The following is a 26,565-nucleotide window of genomic DNA, read 5'->3' as shown; positions in this document are numbered from 1 at the left end:
TCAAGCAGCTCAGATTTGAATCCTGTGAACTACAGTCTTTGGCCTAAGTTAGAGGAGACTGCCTGCGATCGAACCTACATTTGAAGAGTTTGAAGGTCAGGATTGTGCGTGTAGCTCGAGAAATGCCGCTTCATACCGTGCGTGAAGCGATCGATACAAGTATAGCTTGTAGCGGTGGCCACTTTGAATAAATTTTTATTTTCGTTTGAAAGCTTTATGTTCCCTTTTCTAATGGTGTACTTTTCGATTGTTTTGTTTTAGTACTTCGTGAGAAATAAAGATTTGTTTGACTGACAGAACTTATGGCTATACTATGTAGAGGAGAGAAAAACACCTGAGAACCGCTTTCGGTCAATCTGCCCCCCGAACAAATGTTGCACAAATCCAAAAAGACTTAAAATAAATTATAAAATATCTTCTTGGAGGTATTGATAGTAAATTTTGTGTAAAGAAGTTTAATATGAATGGAAAGCAGTTCAGTTACCAACTGATGAAACGATTAAGTCCTGAAACGGAAGTATTCCCTCATTTAACCAAGAAATACCTAGCCCTGATACGGAGAAGTTTACAAGATACACTCGAACACCACCATGTCGTGGTGGGGAAATCTGTGGAAGACAGGCTCTCCACTTCAGTGGAAAACCTGCACGCACTGTCTACGGCGTGGTCACCCAGAAAGAATAGTAATGCAATTCCCTTAATGAGAGGAAATGTGAGTACGGCCGGCCTGTCGATGATACTGTTGTCTTACTCTTCCAAAAAAAAAACGGGAGAGAAAGGGTCGGTAGAAGGAAACTTCAACCGGAAAGGAGAAAGGACTACAGGCTTACCTGTCAGAACCTTCTCAGCGGAAGAAAAAGAAGCTTCAGAGTGAAATTATGCGGTGTTTCCAAACAACAAGTTTTATTATTTCAAAAGAAGCTTGTGCTAAGTACGCAACTGGTTTAATTCCGGTATGTGGAAACAAACCCATGCAGCCAGGACACCGTGAACCTGGGAGGGCTCCCAGTCGACAGCAACGGGAGGAATTACGAAAGAAGGCCAAGTTTTTTGGGAATGAAGACGTGGGAACTGCTACATCACCAAGTACAGTGATATTCACAGAAATCAGACGCAAGTAAGCAGAATTTTTAGCGGAGGGTGAGGACAAGCTGGTAATCCCGGTTTCAAACTAGACCACACTTATGTCTACAAGCATAAGAGTTAGTCAAAATAACCTGCATTATGTCAAAGGCTGTTCCTATCTACTGGCGGCAAGAATGGCAAAGTTACAGGTCTGTCTTTATGTATAAATTTCTGGTTCGAACGTGACGACAAATTTTATGAAGAGATGGACCAGTTATAGGAGACAAAATAAAATCAAAGTAAAGCCTGAGTGTGGTCAAAATGAACAATCACAAACGATAATCTGCTGAGATTCAAGCAAGCTAAAGATTTCTAATTAGAAGTATCCCTAAATACAATAAATAAAATAAAGTGGACTATATAAACCCGCGGGAAAACCTTCACTCTTAGAAAATCAGATTCAAAAAAGGTTGTAGTTGGTTCAAAAAAATATTGGAGGCCACTAAACGAAAATTATTTTGTCAGATACATCGTATTTCTGGCTATCCAGAGCGGTGGATAGTATATAGTCTAAGGACAGTGAGAATTTCATCCAGCACACCGTGAAACATCTTGTGGAAGACAAAGTTTATGATCTCTTGGTGTAAAGCTTTGCCTAGTTGATTTGTACCATAAAAATTTTGGACGTAGAATTGATGAGGCGATTGTACAAATCTGGTTTATTGGATTTGTCTAAAAAGCAGTTTGGCCAAATTCATTGATATTTGGCTATTCAAGGAGACAACGGTCCCAAACATCGAAGCCGTAAATGCAAACCAAATAGAAGATGATTTGGTTCTTTTGATGACGCTTAAATACCTGGAAACATTTTGAAAGTAAAGGACTCATTGCCCGGAGGCAAAGCAAGTTCAACGCATTTACCGGGACACATCACATCAGTGCGAATATAAGGGATTTTGTAGACCTGAGCTCCATATAGGGGACAGAAAGGCTTTGTGTCGGCAATTACGTACAGGGAACATTGCGGTCGTGATGAGGATTTGAAGGGCAACGCAGGCTCTGACAAAACCTTTCCTAGACAAGCGATGAAGATCCAGGGGGCTTAAAGTGAGTACCTCCTGTGTGGGCATAATCCCACGGTCATCTCCGGACATGAAATTGATTTGGAAACCACAACAGCCTATCTAACACCGCAACTGAGAGGTACGACCCCCGAATTGTACTGCGCAACTCCATGTTTAATCTCACACAATAACCCCAAATAACTGGGCTGAGCGGACTCCCTTCAGGAATTCTCCTGGAGCATTTCTCAGCTTAGAGGGTATCAGATAACCTTCAGGCTTCGTGGCAACAGCCCCTTCAGAAGGGTCCCATTACAGACGCAGGTCTGACCGTTCTCTTCGAGTACATAGCGCCGACACTTCCAACGGGTTGATTAGAAACAGCCCAGTGCGCAGATCCACCAGTCAACTACCGCTCTGCGTGCAACAACACTAACACAAAACACATGGAACTGGTGGTTGTCCACCACGGGCAATACGGATATTAGCCTATCATACTGCAGATGAAACAGCTTCGGGGAACTCTTTCTGTCACCAGAAGATACTGGCTAAAATCATAGATGCCGTTCACTACATAAACGCTCATGTGGTGTAGATTACTGATGTCACAGTATGCTAAACAGACATAGAGGACACGAATCCAGTCCTCTGATTCTGTCCCATACAGGAGAGAGAGTTAAAGAAATTCATTCATGCTATCATGCCCAGTTAGGTGGAAGCCAATCTCGAGCCCGGAATTTGCGATAGAACTACATGGATCAAGCAGCTCTCCTGGTTAGATCCCATTTACACCACCCCACACGTCTCAACATACATACCAATTTAGTTAAACGCGTCCTGAACTCAATCAGATGCGGATGCAAGTGCATTAGTTCCGCGATTGTGACTATCAAGTAGGTTACTTTCTCCGGTATTTTAAGTTTGCTCCATTCCACTTAACTAGAAGCAGACGACGTAGATTGCCTTTGAGTAATATCAGGGCGGTTTCTTTCGATTAGAGCATATAGACAAATACACCTTTGAAATTTACGAAGATTTCAAGGACGCATTTTCTAATGCAACGGACAACAAATTTGTCAGATGCATTAAGGCGTTGTCGATTGATCTGCCAATTCAGAAGCGGTAGTGCCTGTACGACGTCAGATAAGATGTTTTTACCCCTAGCCGCTGGACCACAATGCTCTCCAGCACCTTGCCAAAAGTCGGGAGAAGAGATATAGCCTCGTACGACCGAGAATTACTCTTATGCTTCTCCGATGACTTGAGAAGCCGAACAAGCTTGGCGGTTCTCCAGAAAGTTGGGAAATGACCCTTCGGTAAATAAGAATCATACAGACACTGAACATGAGATGAAATGGCCCGCCAGATGGCTTTGCACATCTCTCCAGTCATCCCATCCCAGCCAGGTGACTTCGGAGATTTGAGCCTCACCATACTCTCGTCGATTTCGCAACATAGCAGAGAAGGAATTTCATCCAACAAGGCACAAACAATGCCATGTCAGCATAGGATCACGTTTGCATATCCGGCAGATCCTTCCTTCACTATGCTCATCGACGACGCCTACAGGCTTCTTCTCTCGACTGCCTCAATGAGCCTAAGTTGGTCAACATTTACGCAAGGATGAACACCACGACACCCTTTAGAATCTTTTCTTCAGGCGGCGGACTTCTCTTCGCTTACTGTGGACAGCATTTGTCCACCACGTGACATGTTTCGGAGCCCTCCGTTCGCACTTCCTCAGCATGCCATCATTCATGGAACACATCCAGTCATTGAGCAACTTAATTTTTTCATCCGGGGAAATTGGTCCGCTAACTCCAATATCCGAGCCTGCCATAAGCTCAGTTGAATTTAAACTGACCGGCATCATACATCTAAACAGATGGCGAACATCGCGATAAGGAATAGATTTAAGAGTTGCCTTCGAGCGACATCGTCAGATGGTTGTTTGTCTTGTTACCGGATCGGTGTTTGTAAAGAACTGGAGGCTCTAATTGCGACTGGGATGACATGCTCAATTGGCGATAGGGTGTGCCACCATAAAAGGGAATTTGTTATTACAATAGGCAGGGAGGCAGAAGTTACCGCAAAAAACAATGATTTCAGTACCATCACATCACAGAACAACTTACAGATGGTCGCAAGTCTTTAGATGTTCGGACGTTGGCGGTCGACTCCTCATCAATGACAATAAGCAGCTTAAGAGGTGGACGGAATATTTCATCGTGATTCTCAACCGTATAATATATGGTGAAGCTACACCTACTCCTACAAAAGACTGAAATCTCGGCCATCAACACGATCAAGGCCGGTTGGGTTGACAGTCTCCTTGAGAAATTATTTCTTCCAGCTCCTCCAACCTTTACAAAGTGACTAGTTTCATTCATTCGTAAATTCTGGGAATCTGAAGAAGGTGATCACTAAGATTCCGAAAAAGGGCACCCTTTTTGAATCCAACAATTTGAAAAGAATTTCCGTGCCCCCTGCAGTTACAAAGATAATAGTGAAAGCACCTTGAAACGCATCAAAGAACCAATCGGAAGCTCGATTGACAGAGGGCAGACTGGTTTCCGTTTTGAAGGCTCCTGCACTGACCACATCAACACAATTCGGATCATTTAGAACTCAGATTTCCCCTTCACCTGTTTTTTATCAATTTCTTGAAGGCTTTCGCCAGCGTCAACAAGGGGAGTGCCCGGAATACTCTACGCAAGGGAAACTAATAGATTTTATCAAAAGGACATAAGGCAAAATGTTATTTGTAGAATCGATGTACGGGGATGTAACACTGATACTTCTTCTTGTTGTCGAGGACGTTTTTCATGCTGCCTTGCCGCAGAACGTGGCGGGCTTCAATAGGTATAACAATGATTTTTGGTTTGTTCTCTCATCGAGTCATAAATTTTGACCAAATAACTATCCATTTGGTCAAAGACAACAAACCCAAGGTTTCCAGTATGGCTGGCCATTCCATTCTTCCTTTCTGCATTAATGAGCAGTATATCGAAGGTGTCGATCAATTCATCTACTTTGGTAGCATTGTTTTCGCCGACGGTGGCACCAAGCTTAATATTACTCGACGTTTCCAAAGGGCTAGATCTAGATCTTGATCACAACGATATCCAGTTGAGATTGCTTCGCGCCAATATTTTCTCTGATCTAGAAGCAGCACATGGAAAGTTGCTACGCTGCTACTCAAAGACTCCAAGCATTCCTTAACACCTTTCTCCGTCGCGATGGTACGGGTTCTGTGGCCCGACAAAATCTCGAACGAAGAGCTTCGCCGGCATACGAGGGCAAAAGTGGCAGCAGATAGGTCACGCTTTACGAAATGGTGACAACTTCATTGCTGGCTATGTCATGCAATGGACTCCACCATCCCAGAGTGACTGATGAGTGGATAGAGCAAGAGTGTAAGCTTCTTGGGAAGACCTCGGGAGAGCTGAAGTAGAGTTCGGAAAACTGGCAACTGCATGCTGCACTATTATGTATGAGCTGTACATAGAGCTGAACATTCGGATCATATTTCAGCATAATATTCAATACGCTTTCGTGTTGATTTGATGGTTCGACGGAGATCGCGGATTCAATGATATGTATAGCAATCAAACAAATATGATTGCATTGCCTTAAAGCTTGAAAAAGTTAACACCAGTTAACTACGCTAGTTAATTGGCTTTATTCTCCAAGTTAAAATTATGACAGAATACTGAATACAAATGATAGCTCTCCATATTTATAATTCAGCGATTATAGTTGACACAGAATTGAGAGATGACTCCACATTACAAATCTAACCAACAGTATCGTGCAGCGATGATGACGAACCCCTGCTTCAGACCAAGGAATTCTACATTATTCAAATTCAATGCTCATGGCCTGATAGACTATGTGCCTTGCATCTCGATAGTGCTCGTGTTCTTATCATTTCTGTCCTAATAATAGACTTCTTAGGAAAGTCTAGGAGCGGTCTAGGTTAGAGCACGCTATAATTGATTTATGATGCTCGACTGAACCCATGCTCTGTCATTGCAGACTAGACCTGATGCGTTATCAAGTCTTGATGTAATAACCAAAGTACGTATGTTATCTTCTCAATGCTTAAGCTGCGAACCACAAGAAGCATGCCAGCATCCATAACCAACGCAGCTATATAGCACTGAATCAGCTTTCAGGTTGACAGAGAAAACTATAAGAAGCGAAACCGGATTTTATGGTGCATCCATATCTGAAAGTGCATTTAAATCGTAACGCGACCAGGTGGAATCAATCAATAGGTGAAAACGAAATGATGAATCAATAGCCAAAGAGAACAGGTTCCGCTGGCTGTAAAGACAGACATGGGGCTCATTAAGGGTTCCTTTATTTGTTAACTTGGCTGGAACAGTCTTTTAGCGCATCGTAGAAGCGCTAAGTGAGTGCTGAAGAAGTATCGAGCCAAGAGGTTTTTACAGCGACAGAAGACACGTTTCACATTCGATTTTCGTTTTCTTCGTTTTCCACATGTTCATTTTTCATATGCTTTCCGATAGTTCTTAAAATAGCAAGCTCATCATGTGAGAATGAATGGGTCGATAGTTTGTTCCATTATTGGTTTGCCGGCTAGAGTGTGTATATTAAGTAAATTACATGCACTGATATGTGAATGAACACACTTCGAAGTATGCTACATTTTTAAGTATTAAATTAACTTTTTTAATGCACATTTACGAATCATTAGGAAAGATAGAATAACACCACTGGGTGTCTAAATCCCATAATATTGATTGATCTCTCAAGTTTGTAGCCGACCAACTGACAACCCTTTCTACCAGAAGGACGAAGAAATTATCCCCCACTGAGTTTCGAAACAATATTATCCACTTTCTTTCTCAGACCGTTCGAAAAGAAAGCAATATAACCGATAAATTTATTTTTGGATGACTGCCGGATGTGATTAACAGCTAAACTATAACGTGAAAACTACCCTACGATGCCATTAGGCGCAGATGGGCGGAAGACAATCAATCAATTTGAAGTTGATCAAATTAGAGCGAGGACATTGAATTTTCTCTGGCATGAGTCCAAATTTAAGGATGAAGAACAACGAACTCAAGCAGGTCGGACATGCATGGTTTGAACATTTTTCTGTTCCTAGGTAAAGGCTTTCACTCGTTAATTTTGGTTCCGTCAGGTAAATCCTGGTTCTTCACTAACGGGTCAATGCACACGCGGACCTCCTTTTTTACACAAAGATGTAATTTTTAACTTATTTCTTTGGGGCTGAAAACCATCACTGTAGGAGGGTGGGTATCAAATTTACCACAAGTGGCATGGCTACGTGACGAAGGAGAAATTAATAACTAATAACACCATTTTCCATAGTTACAGTTATGGACAAGATATTTCAACCTAAATTATTCCTTTGACTAATCACGAAGAACCTAATTCAACCTAGAGCTGATACCTTTCTCCAATCATGTCTCTTTGACTGACTACACGCAACAGATCCACTCGACGTCAAATAAATCAATAGCAGAGTCAAAATGAAACAGTCGTCAGTCAATCCAAATGTCCTGAAAAAAATTTTTAAGTCTTCCAGGAATTTCATTAAAGCGAACATTCCCAAATCTACCATGAGTGTTGTCACGTCCGTTGTCAGTATAAAGTTCAAGTAGATTTATTCAAAATGTTGCTGACTGGAGTTTAATGATAAAACTTGTCCTTACAGCCCCACTTTGCTGGTATCTAGCATGTTGAAGTCAAAATGAGGAAGGCAGGTAAATTCCTTATCTGACTGTAATTTCCTCAGTAGAAATGTTCAGTATTTATGAAGTGAGTGGGTGTTAGTTTTTACTTCCTGAAATAGAAAGATTCTACGACTTCAACTTGTTTAGTATTCTTCACTTCTCACCCTTAAATTGAGGACGAATTATTTACGTCAAGGCAGCGTAGATATTTGTTACGTTAATTTGTTCCGGTCTCACAAGACGTAATATTTTTTAATATAATATTTACAGCGTTCTTTTGGAAACTACAAGTCAGGTATCTTAGCTTTTAATGGCATCTAAAATTGTAAAAGTGGGAAGAAGTAAAATGCTCAGGGAACCGCGATTTTTATTCACTTTGTAGCCTAAGTTCCGATTCCACTGCTTCGAAAGTAATCAAGATTAGCATTGGATTCAACCAAAGAAATGAAACTAGACAAAAAATTTAGCTTTCGTCTAGCTTGGGCGGGGATATTGGCGGTTTGGATATAATTCGCACTCACGTCGTGCTTTTTATTGTATAAAAAGAAGCGATTCCCAGCTTTTGTCACTTGCGGTCTCCTAGCTTCCAGGGCGTCTGATAACTTGCCTCTGCCCTGAACGAAACTGTTCGTCTTTTTTGAATACTTGGGTGTTATGCCCAAAACAGAGTGTCAGTGGATCAAAAACAGTGAAAGTAAGTTTCCCTCCACTTGATTCGGCCCGACATTGAGTAGATGTGGAAAGATCCCTTACTTCCCAACAAAAAAATGCCTTCTGGAAGTCATTTGTGGGAATGCTCCTAAGAATCTTTGTTGCAGTGGCTTGGACGTCTTCGAATCGTTGACTTTTTATGACTCCTTTCAGGCGAAAGAAGAAAAAGGTGAATCAACGTGGCAACCCTATATTGAACCAGCCGCTCCCGCATAAACGTAGCGATTTGGCACGACACGTTGTCGCGGTGAAATTTTCCCCAACTGATGATGTCTGGTCACAAGCGGTTGATTTACTTTCACAACCGACCGAGCACTTCCACGTAAAACTTTCCATTCGTGGTATACCCAAGAGGTAAAAACTCCTTTGGAATGATACTGCGATTATCAAAAAAGACCAGAAGGGAGACCAGAATCTAAGGGGAAAACTATCCCTTCGATTTGCTCACGCGGACCTTTTTTGGACGAGAGTCAATTGTGTGCTATTTTTAATTTCAGCCTCTCGTTTCCAGGTTACATTGGAAACAATTTGGGTTTTCTCTAAAGCATTTCAAAAGGTTTGTTGAAATTTCCAAACGACTCATTCTTTCCATCTTTCCAAATTCTTGGGGTAAACTTCCGGCGCACTTTCCTAATTGCCATTATTTCGCAGCGGTGGTTTGAACGACGCTCATTTGATACTTGATTGAGTTTACAGAAGTTGAATCTATTCCGTCACATTTGACACAGCACTTGATGTAGACGAGTGACGGGTGCGTTCGTTTTCCTCGAGGAGCTGTATGCTCTCGAAATAAGTTAGGCCACTCAAAAGCACTTAACCGGCCTACTTAATCGTATCAAAGGGTTCCTTGGCGCTTTTTTCCAAATTTGAACCAAAACTCCACGTGTTGCTCGAGATCCTGTTGCATGGTGACTGGGACGACGCTTCTAAACAGTTATTCACAAGAAACACGGTGATCACTCTTCAAAGGTACGTCTTCATCAAGGTCTCCCCTGAGCAAGCGCAACTGATTGGACTCCCTTCCGTTGCTTTGCACACAGAAAACCAGTCCTACTAGCTATTGATGTCACTATGTATCTAGGGTCGAAATTCAGTCTGCAAAGACCATTCCACCTAAAATGTTTTATCATAGAGTTAAAATTTCCACTTTACAAGACAATTAACCTCATGTCCCAATGTATTCTTCGAAGACTTATGTTCTTAGCAAGAAAAGTTGCGAGCTCTTATCTACATTTGAAAAGAAAATCCTTCGAAGAATTGGCTCCCTCCAGAAAGATACATGATTCTGTAGCCGACAACCATTTTGTTGTGGTTGAAATCTAACGATGGACGGGTCATCTAATCCATATAGGTAATAATGATTCAACCCGGAAATTAATAGGGACAATATTTATAGTAAAGACTCTGCCTTAAATGGACCGATGACGTAGTCCTCTAGGCAACTGCCAGCAGCAGCCTTGCCGAAAAACTGGAATGTTTGAAGTTCCTTATTAAGGTGAACTTAGACCGATAGTGTTTTTGCGCTAAATTTTTTTTGCTAACAATTCAATTTCAACTCAACTTTCACCATTGCTCTGCCAGCCTCGTGACTGTCACCCCGATACCAACAGATAGGCGGGTGAGTTTCACTTCGTGGTGAATTATATTATTCTGGTGCGGAGCTTGGACGAATCCCCGTTAATCTTCTCGCGCCTCTACACTTTCAAGGTCAAATAACGTAAAATCAGTAACTTCTAGTGGAATTGTGCTTGAGAAGACCTCTAAAATGAGGTACGATAGAAGTCAGTGGGATAAATAATAACCGAGCTGTGATCAAACAATGCACGCATGTGATTTACTCCCTTCTTTATAAAAAAAAAAAATAAAATAAAAAAAAAATTATGTTTTATAGTTTGAATTAGGAGATTACTTGTTGGCCGAAGTCTTAAAATAAAAGATTGCCTTGGGAGATATTTTTCCGTTTTATTGGCTAAAAGTGTCTAATTTAAACAAACACGTATCTCGGGGACCAACTGTTCCCTTCATCAGTGTTTTTATCTTCTGATAAAAGATGTTCAAAACGGCATAACTCGCGATAGTATTTCTGAGCCTTCTAAATGTGTAACCCATTCTCAGCCACTTCCAACTTCTCCTCAACACGTTCACGAGTATCTGCCACAAAAGTCGAAGAAATCCTTCATTTCTTATTGTCCGAGGTAGGAGCTCTTCAACGACATGACATGAATTGATGAAACGTTGGAGCTTTTAGTAGCAGTAGAAATTAATCCCATAGAGAGAGTAAGGAGTGAAATAGTCTAAACTGGATTCCCAAGAGAAGGCAATGATACCGTCAGCAAAAACAAGGCTTCCGAAATATACTGGCTGACTAGATAAGAATGACAGGGATTGTGGCTTTTTCATGAAGCTACATTCACGCTATTATGTGTAGAACAACACATCATTCAAATGGCTACTTCGGTTCCGTTGGCAGTGCTTCAAGTGCTCAGTCCAATTTTTGATGGCTCCCTGCACTATGTACTACATTATTTCGTTAATAGCACCTGAAATGGTTTCCATAAGCTTCTGGTGGTGGAGGCTTATGCGAGTAGACTAACGATTTGTAAATCTAAAGAAAATAATCGAGGGGTGTCAAGTCACATGATTGTAGCTGCCATTGTTAAACACTCGCCGTGAGATGATCCTGTCGCTAAATTTTTTGGTCACAACTTTGATCGTTGCGTCGTTTATGTGACATGCAGCGTTGTCTTGTTTGAACTATAGCGTTACGTGTGTAATAAGACGCAGGACAGCAGGTGATGTCGTTAGAGGCGGGGCAGTCCATCATACCCGAAGAAAGTTTAAAAAATGTGCATAAATGCAGATAGGATTTACGCTATTTTTGGAAGGGGAGGTTCAGGAAGCGGAAGCGGGAGGAGTAGTCCACACGAGAGAACTTTTTCTTAAAGAGGAAATGGATGCATTTACCTTGCACATGTTCAAGGATAATACAATCACGGTTACGGGAAGGTGACCAGATCACGGAGCAGTACTCGAGGGTACTCCTCACGAGGGAATTGAAGAGAGCTAAGAAGGGTTGGATGAAATTAAAATCCGAGGAGGAGCGAAGTATAAAGCCTGACATTTTTGCTGCTCGATTGGTGATTTCGAAGCAGTGGGTGTCGAAGCGGAGCTTATTGTCTAAAGTGACTTCGAGGTTTTGAGTGGAATTTAGGTATGATAAGGAATGTCCGTTGAGAGAGTAGGAGAAGGAAGTGGGCGAGGACTTAAGGGAAAAATAGCTTTAGAAATTTAAAAAAAATCGATTTTGTTGCATATCTCGAAAGTATGATATCTTAAGAGTATATTGACCAAAGAATAACTGGAAATTTTAAATATTTTCGAAATTATCGCATATAGTTTAGAGCGCTGCGACAGCATTTACGGTCCTGTGTTTAAGCAAAAAGATTTAAAAGCATTCAAAATGTTAAATTCTCTTAAGATGAAGGATTCAAAAGTATTTGAAGTTTTTAGAAGAATTAAAATGGATGTATATTTGTATGCGCCCAGAATTGCTGATTAATCGGTAAGTCAGTGGAATCAATAGTTTTAACATTTTTTATTTTTAAAGGCGATCTCGAAACTACTTTTTCAAAAACTGCTCGTATTGTAGCTTAAAAAGTTATAGACCGATTTTAATGAAATTTGTAGAGGCTGCTCTCAGTAATATAACTAGAAGGATATACCTAAAATTTGGAACTCTGTAAATAATTTTTTTGGTGTCAAATATGTCGAAAAAATAGCCGGCAATTTGACTTTCCAAGTAAAATGACTACCAAATTTTCAATTTTGCTTTTTTTCATCATTTTATAGGTATATCCTTCCCTTAATATGTCAGTAAACGAATAACATTTATTTCTTCTCTTTCGGATCAAAAGAAAAAAATTACAGCTGCAGCACTTTTTGATGTCGCAAGAAACAAGCATTTGAATTCTACTCTTAACGCCGCCATTTTGTTGGACATCCAAAGTAAAAAAAAATTTTTTTTAATTAATTTGAAGTTAGAGTAAACTTTTGTCTTTATTTTAAAATGATCTGATTATTTTATCCCCTCCTAAAAAAATCTCGAAAAATGCGTATTTTTCACGCTTCCTCAGGTATTTCTCCCTTTAAACGTGTGGCACACAAAGTGACACTTTCTGACGTTTACCACCAAACCATTAGCAGAGCACCAACGAAATAGTGTGTCTAGGTTAGATTGATTTATATAATCGCCCAGCCAAAAGTGAACCTCGTCCGCGAAGAGCATTTTTTGGCTTCAATCCGATTTTCTGAGCAACATTCCCAGTCTTCAACTCTCAAAGCTCTGTCTATGGTCGTTGGATAAATTCATACGGGAAAGATCCAAATCGAATCCTTAAATAAGCCGGGTTGACTTTCGGGCGATACTCATTTCAGCTGATCAGCGTTAAATCGACATTTACCGACCCTAACCACAGGTAGATACTAGACAGCCACCACACTCCCCCTTGCCCCAAAAAATGAAATGAGAACGGGTACGCACGATTTCAAATTGTTTTGTCCTTGAGCATGAGCGAGATATAACGAAAATCCGATCAGCTGTGTTTGATATACCGCCCGGACTTGCCAATCCATTGGTGAGATCGGCAAGTTTTTGCTTATTTATAAGTGAATACGTGAAACTACTTTCTGCTAGATGTGAGAGCACGGCACTAGTACCAGAATAGCAAAAGCTCGCCGATCTCTCTCCTACCAATACGATTTGACGAAGGTTATGCCTTGCCCTTGTTTAGCGTCTCTGATGTGTACAGATAAGCTTCTGCAACACATTCGCAAGTCGGGGCATTTTAGTGTGGGTACTGCCTATTAGATGTACTGTGCCCTAAATATAGACACAGGTCGCGACGACGGCTGTGTTTTCTTCTCCTCGTACCAATCTGTGTCTGGTTCGTCACGTAAGGTCAAAAAGAGTGTATTCACGTTCAAACTTCTCCCATGGTGCAACGAATTGCCTGTGCACTGGAAGCCATAACGAGGATCGAGCTTTCGACGAAAATTACTTTGCTTATTTACAACTGACGAGGAATTTCGATAATATTTCTTAATAACTTCCACACGTTCGGTTACTGAATATTTTGATAGCTAAATGTAATTAATAACTTCGACGCTAATGAAACATAATAATTGGAAAAACTATCAATGCTATTTGGTCACCCTAAGCAATTTTTTTTCGACGAATTAGATGTTACCATCAACGCAAATGAGAAGAGTCGAATGACCCGTCAGACTGAGAACCTTGGTTTTGTTGGTGGTTTATCTTCAGTTCAACTCTGCTTGCTTCCTTTTCCAGACCCAGAGTTATTTGGCCTGGGCCAGTGTCTTCAGTGTAGTCTAGGCGTTTGGGAAAATATGAACCCCTCTAGATCCCGCAAGGCAGCACAAGAACGCCACAACTTTGGACTCCAAATTCCTCTGAGATTTTACTTCGATATAGCACGTGCGACTTTGCGCCGTCGTATGTCACTCTGATAACAGCTATTAGTTGTATGGCAAAAGGCTAATTGATTTGATTATACTTGTACATCCTAATAGCAGCAGTTAATTGAGTCAAGTAACTGCTGCTTTTCATCACTAATTTATTTAATTTGTGTCTTTCATTTTAGTGTTTTTCAGCTTATATTTCTCGAAAACGAATCCAGTATTTCATCTAGACAGAAAGGCCTTTTATCTGTAAAGACAGTATCTCCTTTCTTCTACTAAAAATGCTGAGTTGAAAGTTAAATCTACTTTAACGAATGGGTTTCCCTTTGCCTATTTTACGTCTAATCATTTCTTTTTTTTTTTGGACCATTCCTCCGACATCCCTAATAATTGAAGAAATACCAGCTTATTCAGTATTTTACTTCAGTTTTAAAGTTTCCTTGGATGCTACTGTTAACAAAATATACTCTTGAAGACATTAGAAGCATCCCTGGACTTTTCCTTCCTTTTTAGTCCTTGAATAAGTTAATCCCAACATTCCGATCTCGATTTACTGCTTCAGCAATTTTCGCTCACCTTCGTATCTTTTTTCAAGGAAATTTTGTAGTTTCTGGGGATTTTGCACTTTGCTTGGAGTGAAATAATATTTGGTTTCCTTGACTATCAATATTTGTATAACAACCAATTCCGACTTCCTCGAAAAATGGGAATAAAATAACAAGAATTTCAACCTGTGGCGTTGTGTTGCAGTTGAAATATTATGCCTCCAATTTATGGTCCACCGCTTGATTTTGAATAATTTTTATCTATTATAAAATATGATAAGCCAGCAACGGTAGGCCTATGTTCAATGAATGACGAGGACCAACATTAAAAAGTGTCGTAATGTTTTATAGAGGATGCACTACTGTCAAAATAGAGCCACAAACTAATTTTCGAATTATCCCTAAGCATCCAGAGAATATCTTTCATCTTCTAACACTGCTTAATCTGTTAGGAACATAAAATTTTCCCCAGGCATCAATCAGTCCCAGTTGGTACTGCCGAAAAAAAAATTGCAAATTTTAAATTTACATATTGACTATGGACGCACATATTACATGTAGGCAGCACATGCATATGTACATACAGAACCCATCCCAACTATAAGCCTAAAAATGTTAACTTCAAAAAAAACTCTAATGAACTCAATGAAGCCTGCGGCAGTGTATGTTAAATGCTCATTATGCGATCCCTGTCGTCTTCGACTATAGCAACACACATAGAGGAGGTTCGTCTTTGGGATTAAAAACGAGTCAACCTCCGGTTCTGCTGCTAATCCTCTTCGCGGCATCAACAATGACCTGGCTCTATGGTAGGCATAGAGACGTACTCGTACATATGTGCATGGAAAGAATACAATGCAAAAGCGAAGAATTCGCAATGCAAATCAACGGGGGATGAACTCTTCGAATAGGGGAAAGGGTCCTGCACAAGCGGTCGAGTATGCAGTTTGTACCCAGGCAATCGGCAGAGGGTGGAATAGTCCCACGTAGCAGCAACGTGGGAGAACTATTTCTCCGGCTCAAAGTTCTCGTCCCACTGCTAAAAATAATATCGCTCGCTGGATCCAGATGCCCAGGTAACTAGCGTACTAACGGAAAGTTCTAGAGGGAAAGCTCCCAGCAGTCTGCAATTTGCAAGGCCTACACAGCACTATGAAGCTCACACGAAAATATCTAAAGATACAAAAATGTTTACCGTCTAATGTCCAGGAGATGATAATCACGTGTATCTGGGATAACTTCCAACTTCCGCCACACACACTCACTGCACACGCACTTCTAGTGACTTGGATTTTTTCACTATGACGAGCCCGAACTTGGGAAGCAGAAACGTGACTGCTGAGAGGTCCTGGAGGTCCCTGTTCCGAGTGTCCACCCGCACTTGAATCCGTGTTCGCTTAGATTCTTCACAGCCTGCACCGATTTCGGCTTAAGTCTTTAAGATTTGCGATCTGCTGGGTCTCGAGAAGTAAATTCACTTTTTTTTCGCCCCGACTATGGTTGAGAGGCTTCCGTTGAGTGCGCAGTACCTCGGATCTGTAAGTGATTGCGCTAACGGCAACGCCAAAGACGAGACGAGTGCGACAGCTACGACGAGGGAGAATTTTCGTCTCAGAGTTTTCACATAGAAAATGAGTTTTCCTCTAGGTATGTTGGGTTTTACACAGCGACAGCACCAATTGCTACTGTGATGCACTCACCAAGAAAACTGCGTCTAAATTCTTCCGATGCCCGAATGAAACTGTTCCGCTGAAAGCTGAATTCGGAGCTCGATTCCTCGATTTGGTGAAGCGGCGGAATCAGTCACGCAGGGATTTGGGAGTTGCCGGGCACTCCGGAGCAGGGGACGGCGTGTTTCACGCAGCTGCAGACCGAAGTTGGGGCCCAATGTGGAGCCATTGCACACACGCTGCTGGTGCTTCATGTAACTCGGAGCTATTTGGAGATTTCCCACTTCATGGGAGAGCAGACTCTATTGGGTGGTTTCGACGCTCTGTGGTGCAGCTCCCCTAATTTGGAATTTCGGGAGCTTTCTCGAAAAGGAAAGTCTGCAATTCTTTCTAATTCCACTCATCTCGGAGTTATAATCCATACAGTACTCGAGGAAAATGAGTGCATCTTCGCATTGAAATGTTCTTCACCATTTCGAGTCCTGGCGAGTTTTCCTCGCTTTTCATAAGGACACGGTAATTTGTTATCCTGAAGCGAGGAATATACCATTCCCAATTATTTGGATTTCTTCCAGTTGATTTGATGCGTTACTATGCATTTAATGGAGTATGACTTTGATAAGATTTATATACATCTGTACGGATGCATTACATGTATTACAAAAAAGCCTATAATAGGTACAAATATCTTCAACAGCATACATACTTTTTAACATAAAGCGATACATATGTAGTACATATGAGTGCAGCATACATACTCGCACATATCTACATGCCAGTATCTTTGCACACGACTATCGTTCATAAGGAAGCTAATGAAAAGGTAAATGAATGGAAACCAAATTAGTTTGCAAATGAGATTTAGCGCCGTAAATATCACATTTGACTACATACAAAGTTTCTCTAGCACGTAAAGATCATAGTGAGCTTAGGTACACACTATGGATATTGGTTTCGTGACAGGTAATAAAAGTGGCAACTGCTATGCTTTAATACATAAATATTACGTTTTCATCAACCGCAAATTTAATGCAGTAATTGTTGAAATTTGCTAAGCTTTTAGATCATTCGGTTGATAATTAACATAAATTTTGATTCATTAATATCGTCGCATGCTATACAATAACGTTTTTCGTACCACAGACGATCGTATTATTATTAGTCCCTAAAGAATTATTGTGCCCCTTTTACTGGTTATAATGTACCTATTGATCATAATATCTCAAGCTGGCTTATAACCGTTAGGAACTTTAGTATGTTTCCTACTTCCAGATCTTTCAGCTTTGCATCTGGTATTAAGTGTTCCCCCAGATGCCTCGACCTACTTTGCACAAGTGCCGGACACTGTCCCAGGACGTGTATAGAGGTTTCGTCATATTCCTCACAAAACCTGCAGGCAGTGCCCGTAGATATCCCTAAGTTCCCTACTAGCCGACAGTGACTAGTGGTAGGCCCGCCCAGTCATAGCCATGAAACCGTTTCCGATTCCACAGAAGGGTTCTGGCCCGTGTAAAGGCTCCCTTCTTGGCTAGTTCGTCCGCTCCTCGTTGCCTTCCAACCCAGCAGGGCCTGGAACCCAAAGTATCCAGGCCTTGTTGGACGAGCTTGCTTTGTATGAGAGCCGCAAAGGTGTAGACATTCAGGTGGTAGATATAATGACCGTGATTATGATGATTACCATCATTACGAGGACTACGCGTCGTAATAATGGTGCTAGCAACTGCCAGTTAATATGTTCACTATCCATATGATAGCCAGCGTTTTTCCTAGCGACCGCCTATCTACCCCATTTCCATTTGCATAACAACTTCAATCTATCCAATAGATTTAATGTTATCTTTGAAGTGTTTTAAAGTCACGAGACGAACTTGAATTAATGCGTGACAAAGTCACGGAAATATATTTACTACCAACCGCAATAAATCATTAAAGGTATTAGAAACAACCATTGGTCAATTTTAATGAAGTTATCGTTTCTTTACGGACACACTTCGTCCGTACAAAAAGGTTAAAGGTTGGACTATGCGACACGGCAGAAGTTGAGTATTTATATACACTGGCACGGCACGATTCGACAAATAATTTTGTCCCTATACGTCACCTGGCAGAAGGGTAATATCCCGCAATTGCGGTCAGGCAGGTCATAAGGCGAACACTTGTAACGAAAAGGAGAGTTGCGTTCTATGCAGGGACCGTGACGCGTCTTATAAGAACGGGCACACTGCGACCTCGAGGCGGTGTTCGGTCTTCAGAGCAGAACTGGAAAGAGCTAGGATGCGGTCAACATAATCCATATCTTACAAACCAATATGCACCGGATTGCAATCGCTCGCGACTTGCTAGCACAGTTCGCTCCGGGCCCCGGTCCTGTCGAGAAATGGGCAAGGGTTCTTGACGCATGGACGGCGTCAGGACGTAAGCAAGTTAGTCCGCACACAACGAACAAAACAAATACGTGTCTGCACGCTAAACGTTGGTACCCTAACTGGAAAGACCGAGGAACTCGCAAGGGCTCTTCGGAAAAGGCGCATTGATATCTGCGCTCTGCAAGAAACCCGATGGTTTGGTGCCAAAAGCTGCGACATTGAACGCGAACGTGGTAAAAATGGCTTCAAGCTTCTCTATTTTGGTAACCCACACACCCAATATGGTGTTGGCATTGCCATCTCAAAGGGTTTCCGTGATGCCATTAAAGAAGTCGAACGATTTGATGATCGGCTGATGAAGCTCACCATTATATTAGCTGACCGCACTATTCACTTCTTCACCGCGTATGCACCACAGACAGGTCGACCTGATGCCGAGAAAGATGCCTTCTGACAACTTCTCGATGAAAAGACTTGTCACGTGCCTGCTGACGGTTACATAATCATTGCCGGCGACCTTAATGGTCATGTGGATGAAAAGGCAGACGGTAACAGGTGCCATGGGGGAAAGCGGTTCGGAGCGCGCAATGAAGGTGGCGAGCGTATAATCGATTTTGCGGACACCCATGACCTTGTACTTATGAATACGTGGTTCATCAAACGATTGTCTCATCTTCCCACATTTTATAGTGGGAACAGTAAAACGCAAATCGACTATATCCTCATAAGACGCCAACATTTTACCACTGTCACTGATTGCAAACTCGTTCCCTATGAGACCATCGCACCTCAACATCGGCCGTTGATTGCCGTCCTGCGAATTAAGCCACCGATAAAACAGCGTGAGGAACGCACTGGCCCGACGCGCATTAAATGGTGGTGATTTGGTGAGAAGAAAGAAGGAACGGTCTCACTTATACGATTGCCAACCATTACGAATGTGGAAGAATCATGGAACCAAATGAAAGACACGATCTACAAAGCTGCCTCTGCGACCCTCGGGGTCACCAAGCCGGGTAAGCGGTACATCAACCGAGATACTTGGCTTTGGAATGATGATGTTGAAATGAAGGTCCGTGAAAAGAAACGCCTCTACCACAAATTTCTCGACAATAAAACGCCTGCTAATTGGGAAATTTATAAGAATGCCAACCGGGAAGCAAAGAAAGCGGTCGCTGTCACCCGAGCGAACCACTTCAAAAATCTTTACGATAAACTGGAGATTCGGGATGGCGAGAGAGATCTGTATCGACTTGCTAAAAGCCGTAATGAACGCACACAGGATATTGAACACTTCTGTTGCGTTAATGACAAGAACGGTACTTTGCTTATCAACCGTCGAGTCGCAACGGATAGATGGCGAGAATACTTCGAGCAGATGTCAACTGAAGAATTGCTCATCCTCCACTTCCACAATCATTGCCGACATTTGGACCAGTTCCACCAGTCAGCGCAAGTGAAGTCGAGGAGGCAATAAAACAAATGAAATCGGGGAAAGCAACAGGACCTGACGACATCGCATCTGAGGTCTGAAAAGCGAAGAGCTGGGATGCAACACTGTGGCTCAGTGAATTCTTTAACCGGGTTATTCAGGAAGGAAGAACACCATCTGACTGGCAAGAAAGTACCACTGTTCCAATATGGAAAAAGAAAGGTAGCCCAGCAGAATGTTCAAATTACCGTCCGATCCGGTTACTTTCCCATACCATGGAGATTTTTGAACGCATTCTTGACAACCGTATTCGCGAAATCGTCGAAATAACCGTGAATCACGCCGGATTTGTCAAGAACTGCGGAACTACTGACGCAATACACGCTGCGCGGTTACTCACGGAGAAACACCGTGAGAAGCATCGCCTTCTTTACATTGCATTTCTGGATCTAGAGAAAGCGTTTGACCGTGTACCACACGAACTCATCTGGTATGCTTTACGACAACACTTCGTACCAGAAGAACTCGTGCGCTGGGTTCAATTGCTCTACCACGATCCGAAAAGTAAAGTTCGAAATATGGCGGGTGTATCAAAACCGCTTCGTGTCTCTGTTGGTGTTCATCAAGGAAGTGCCCTCTCACCACTCTTCTTTGTTCTTGTTATGGACACCGTCACACGGGATATCCAACGTTCAGCTCCCTACACACTGCTTTATGCAGATGATGTTTTGCTCGCATCTTATAGCAAAAAAGATCTCGAGCAACTTGTTCAAAAATGGAATGATCGGCTCATGCAACACGGTCTCAGATTGAATTTAAACAAAACTGAATTTTTGACGACCGATCCACATGAAACAGGCAGTGATCTGCCCAGAACTGAGCGATTTAAATAACTCGGGTCAACGCTATCAGCCAATGGGGAACCTGGATGAAGTGGCTTTCCACAGCTGGTGTTCTTTGTGATCGACGTATCAACGAACGTCTCAAATGTAAAATTTACCGCAATGTCGTCCGTCCAGTCGCTCTCTATGGTTCTGAGTGTTGGCCGACTATAAAAGACTTGCGGTAATGGAGACGAAGATGTTACGTTGGATTAGTGACGTCACACGTTTTGATCACATCAGAAATGAGGATATCCGCGATCGTTATGGGGCTGCACCGATCGTGGAAAAATTGCGAGTGAGACATCTTCGATGGTATGGTCACGCAATTCGTGCTAACGAGAATTCACTTGCCAAGATTGGTCTGAACATCGAAGTCGATGGTAAATGACCAAAAGGCAGACCTAAACAACGGTGGCTTGATACGCTGGATGGGGATTTGAAAGCCTCGAGATTGCACCCAGATCAGGCATTCGATAGAGCCAAATGGCGAAGCCGATCACGATGAGCCGACCCCGGTTGTGAACGGGACAAAGGCTGAAGAAAAAGAAGAAAGACTAAAGCTGATATAGTGTTCATCAGTGAACAGTACTGAAATAAAGACCCAGCTGCATAGCACCCCGACATATCAGGTACCGCTGCCATCTGGGTTTGGGACGGTACCCACCTTAGAGTTCAAGCCCAAGCTCGACAGGATATCGGGCTCGAGGCTTATGCTGAGCAGTATCTGGAACATATTTGCACTAAGGTGGCAGAATGACACTGAGAAGGAAGATATCAAATATTAGTTGTACTGGCAGGCACCTTATAACTGTATAAGAGTGATGAGCTCTATGCTGGTCAATGTAGCGCCAGTTTCGTGAGCTTTTAGCTTTCTTTTCGAAATCTTCCCTGGATATTCATTTTAGTTTGTTTGCTCTCTGTTTCTTAATCAGTTCTATTTTCTCCGTACTTTTTAACTGATAACTTCTGTGCCAGATGCAAAACGCTTTCAAAAATTAGAATCCTGCAGTGAAGTACAGACAGTCTAAATTCAATAACCATAGAACTTATATTTTACATTTGTTAAAGTTTTTAGATGTTTAACTTTCTTTACTTCGTGTTACCGTATGCTCGTTAGAGGCAGAAGTGAGACTCGCTTCATGTGTTTCTCTTCTGCCCCTAACTCATGGCACACTTTTCTCGCCGGTCCTCCACTCCCGTGGCGAGCTCCGCAAAGTGGATAGATCCGCGCCATCTATTCGTTCGCATTCACAACATTCGAAATAAATTTCAAATGCTGCGAATCCTGCCGCGCCACAAGCTAGCTGCATTACGTACTGTATTAAGTACGCTAAAAAAATGATGATTAATTGATGGTGGAATTGTCTTCAGAATCATTTTGGACGATGCAGCAGAGGTAATTGTTGACTGCCAGAAAAGGCATCCCGGTTCCTATGATACCAAATAATCTTCGGTGAGGCTTCGTGACAAAGGTTAATACAGGGCAGTTCATCGCATAGTCACGTTTGACAACCCCCTTGGGATAGTGAAGGTAGCAGCACAGAAGGAGAGAAAGTCAGAAAGGCAGAAGGACAGAAGAACACAAGGATGCAAGGGGAAAAGGGTAAAAGGACAAAATGACAGAAGGACAGAAGAACAAAAGAATAGGACATAAGGATAGAAGGACAGAAAGGCAGAAGGATAGAAGGAACGAAAGGCAGAAGCGCAGAAGGGCAGAAAGACAGAAGGACAGAAAGACAGAAGGACAGAAGGGCAGAAGGACAGTAGGACAGAAGGACAGAAGGACAGCAGGAAAGAAGGATAGAAAGACAGAAGAACAGAAGAATAGAAGGACTTAAGGGCAGAAAAGCAGGTAGAGAAGAGAACAGAAATAGTGGAAGGCAGAAAAAAAAAGGATTTCCTGTCCAGCGTCACCCAGGTACTTAATAACCGGCTTTGAAATTATGGTGAGCTTCGAAAATTAAAGCCTTATTTCGCCACGTTTTCGAGGTACTGACTACCTCATTTGTCAAAAACTTGTAGTCTCCTCCACTACAGGAAGAATAAAAACTCATTGAACATCCCGTTCCATGGAGGAAATCTTCCACCTGTATCAAACTAAAGCGCCCTTTCTGAAATTGATTGATCAGCTTATTCAAATAGCTAGGGGCACTCGATTTATCCAATGAACGGCGTAATAATTGTTGGATACCATTGTTTCTCAAATCTGTTAAGATGGGCACCTAAATCTTCACTTTTCCTGTGAATCCGTTCAATGTCATTCTTAGTTATTCAGTACTATTTCATTTTTTGTCGTTTTCTTCAGGTACCTCAAAGAAGTAAATCTGGCTCTGTGCGAAGTTATTTAAAGCGTTTCCACTTTCTGGTGGTTGTGGTATTATATAATTTACTCCGAAGATTTTTCACCAAATTCAGATCTCGCTCTGGCCTGCTGGCAAAGCTTTCTTGTTTGGAAATGCCCAACCTCAACTGCATGACCTTATCATTTTCGTCATATTGGCGGTGCATGGTTCTATTACTCCTCTTGCAATTTTTTTTGTTTGGTAGGTAGAAACCTTTAAAAGACTGACCTTAGAATTCACAATTACTGAGAGTGTGGGATTTTTACTCATTAAAACGAGTGAGATTTTTCCATCGTTCTGTACATATTTAGGTTTCGTTTTTATTAGTTGAAGACCCTGTGGTCTCAGTGAAGCCAGCACTTTAGTTGGCTTCACTGAGGAACTGGATACTGAGGATAGTAGCTTATATTTGAAGGTATCATTTATGAAATCAAGTAGTACGGTTTTACTCTTTTCATTCGTCCCATTGCATAAGCGATATCAGTCAATTTTCGGACTTCGTTATTCTCTTGTGACTGTAGTTGGTGGCTAGGTTCAATTGCTTGATCTTTGATGACTTCACTAACCAACTGTACTTTCAGGTCCCTATGAAGATCCTTATTACGAATGAACCAGGGAGCGCTTATTATGCTTCTAAGCACTTTAATCTGGAACGTTTGTATGACCTTCAGGTTTGATTCTTTGGCACAGCCCCAGAGCTGCATGCCGTACGTCCATATGGGCCTTAGGATCTGCTTATAAGGCAGCTTGTTACCCATGGTTAGCTGGGAATTTCTCCCCAATAACCAGTACATCTGTTTGTATCTGGCAATAAGCTCGTCCTTCTTTCTTAGGATGTGTCTTTTCCAGCTGAGTGTAGCATCGAGTGTCATACCTAAATATTTGACCTCACTCGCCTGTGACATATCTTATCCGTTTATGATGACTTTACTGGATTCTCCTTTTGTTTGTGAAGTTAATATACACTGATTTGCTTTCGTTTGATTTTATTTTCCATGCTACATGTTGTCAATAGCTGTTTGCAATTTTTGCTTCTTCTGTAGTTTTATCCGTGGTAAGGATAGAGGTGCGGTCTGCAAATAGCGCTATTTTGGTTTCTTCACAGCAGGATATGTTATACAGGAGAAACAGTGTCGGGTTCAAAACACTCCCCTGCGATACACCAGCTGCAATTGTTTCCAGTTCAGAGTAGGTTCCTTCGTATTTCACTCTGAATAGGCGCTCTGATGATTCGAACATATTTAAAAAATCTTCTGGGAGATCCCTATGCAATTTATACAACAGACCTTGACGCGACACATCATCAAACGCCTGCGCGACATCGAGAAAAATGGCTAAACATTTTTTTCCATTGCATTTTCTATCAGATTCGTGATCCTACCCACCTGTTGAATTATGGAAAGCTATTCGCGGAAACCGAATTGGTGGGGTGGTACTAGATTTCGATCCACAATGATTTGCTTCAGTCTCTTAAGGAGAAGCCTTTCAAATAGCTTGGCTGTAGTAGGGAGTAGCAGCATTGGTCGATACCTTCCCTGGTTTGGTGACCATTATAGCTTCGGCCACTTTCCACTGACGAGGAACGTATTCTAATCTGAAAGCTGCATTTATTATTTGTAATAATTTTGATCGGACCCTTTTCTGGCAATTCTTTTAGTATTCCCTATGTAATAAGTTCATAGTCAGGAGCCTTATTAGGAAGCACATTTGTTTTAATGTCTGTCCTCAGCTCATTTAATTTTACAAGGCGTATTGGGCAATGGTCCACTTCACTAACAGGCGTTAAGCATGTAGACGTAGATGTAGATCTAGAGGCTGGAAGGTACTTTCTAGATGCTTGGCGAGCAGATCTGCCTTATCCTGTGCAGAACGAACCCATTGCCCGTTTCCCTGTTTAATAGGTAGAATTTGTTATCTGGGTGGTTTCATGATCTTCCACAGTTTTTTCGCCATAGCTTGCGAGCTCTACGTTTCTCTGCAATTATTACAGTTCCTTAACCTCCGCAGGACATTCAGTTTATTTTTTATTTAGTCCATGATAGGCAGTAATAGTATTCCAAGCCGCCTGTTGTATCGAGTTAATAAGCAGTTCTGATTTGGTTATTTATGCAAATGTTTTCTTGCATGTGCTTTTTAAATATTGCCCACTTTGTTTGTCAATTAGTCAGCCTGGGAGGATAGTCTTTCCTCCTCAATTTTTTGTTGACCAGCATCATAACAAGTGAGTGTCCGGACATTATCTTTTCATTATTGACAACATGGATGTATTCGTCTGAAATCCCCTTAGTTACGAAGAAGTCAATGACATTTGGCTTACCGCTGGAGTGGAAATTGCACTTTTGTGCTCTTCCTGCTTCAAATAATGCTATGCCTCTAGATGTTGTTAACCTAGATCCCCAGAATCCATTTTTGCGTTAAAGTCAGTTCCTAAAATGAAGGAATTTCCGATGAACTGGAAGAGTCGAGCGAAATCCTCTTTTTAACACCGGATCGGGGTGGACAGTATATTGACGAGATCTTCTTAACTTTGTTAAATAGTTGTGCACCAATAGTCATGTGCTGCATTTTTTCATCTTCAATTTTCTGCTCTTCGTGGTGTTTGATAGCGTCTTCGCTATTTGCGCTCTTTTTGAGTATTTACGTCGTCGATTAAATAATTTCATGGACTAACAAGGCATTCTAGCATCCTTTCTGAAAAGACTCATGACCCATTTTTGAACTAGCGGAGGGTTGGCTTGTGGTCCCTGTGTATCTGTACGTTTTTTTTTTCGTTAACGCCCTGACATCACGCCGCAAGGGAGTTTCATTCCTATGTACTGAGAGCAAATGTTCCAGGGAAGTTCCTGGGAGATGTGCTCTCGGCCCGGTCATTTATGGTTGACCCACCTTGCGGTAGACTTACGGTCGTCGTATTTGTGCCTATATCCCAGGGAGAGTTTCTAGTGGGTTCAAGCTTTGAGTTGCGCTGGGCAAGTCGAATACCGTGCTCCTTAGTTGCGGCAGAAGTGCTAGATAGGCCTCGCATCCCCAGAACCTTCACTACCCCTGACACTCCTCTGAAAAAACAGATACGAGCACCACTTTTATTTTCGAGGAAGCCTCAATAGGGGCACCGTTCTTGGTGTCATCTTGCACTGCCTTGTAATGGATTCCCTTTGTTTGTTTTTCAGATGCAATTTCCTCCAAAAGGGTTGCACCTATTGACATGAAATTTGGTTGACATACGGGAATAATGATATCTTACACAAAGTGAATAGCCTGGTTTGGTGTAAAGTCAAG

The 26,565-nt window shown here is 41.9% G+C and overlaps 1 protein-coding gene across 2 annotated transcripts in view; it reads right to left on the bottom strand.

The window, feature by feature from the left end:
- LOC119650296 (glutamate synthase [NADH], amyloplastic) overlaps window positions 1-16,346 on the bottom strand; it is a 183,983-nt gene extending 167,637 nt beyond the window's left edge. For both annotated transcript variants that reach the window (XM_038052932.1, XM_038052934.1), the window contains exon 1: window positions 15,788-16,346. The gene's annotated coding sequence lies outside the window, so the exon portion shown is untranslated. The remainder of the gene's footprint in view (window positions 1-15,787) is intronic.
- Window positions 16,347-26,565: the final 10,219 nt, after the last annotated feature.

This window comes from Hermetia illucens, chromosome 2 (assembly GCF_905115235.1).
Source record: "Hermetia illucens chromosome 2, iHerIll2.2.curated.20191125, whole genome shotgun sequence".
NCBI lineage: Eukaryota > Metazoa > Arthropoda > Insecta > Diptera > Stratiomyidae > Hermetia > Hermetia illucens.
The sequence above is the reverse complement of the archived record's forward strand: the minus strand, read 5'-3'. Positions and strand labels throughout refer to the sequence as shown.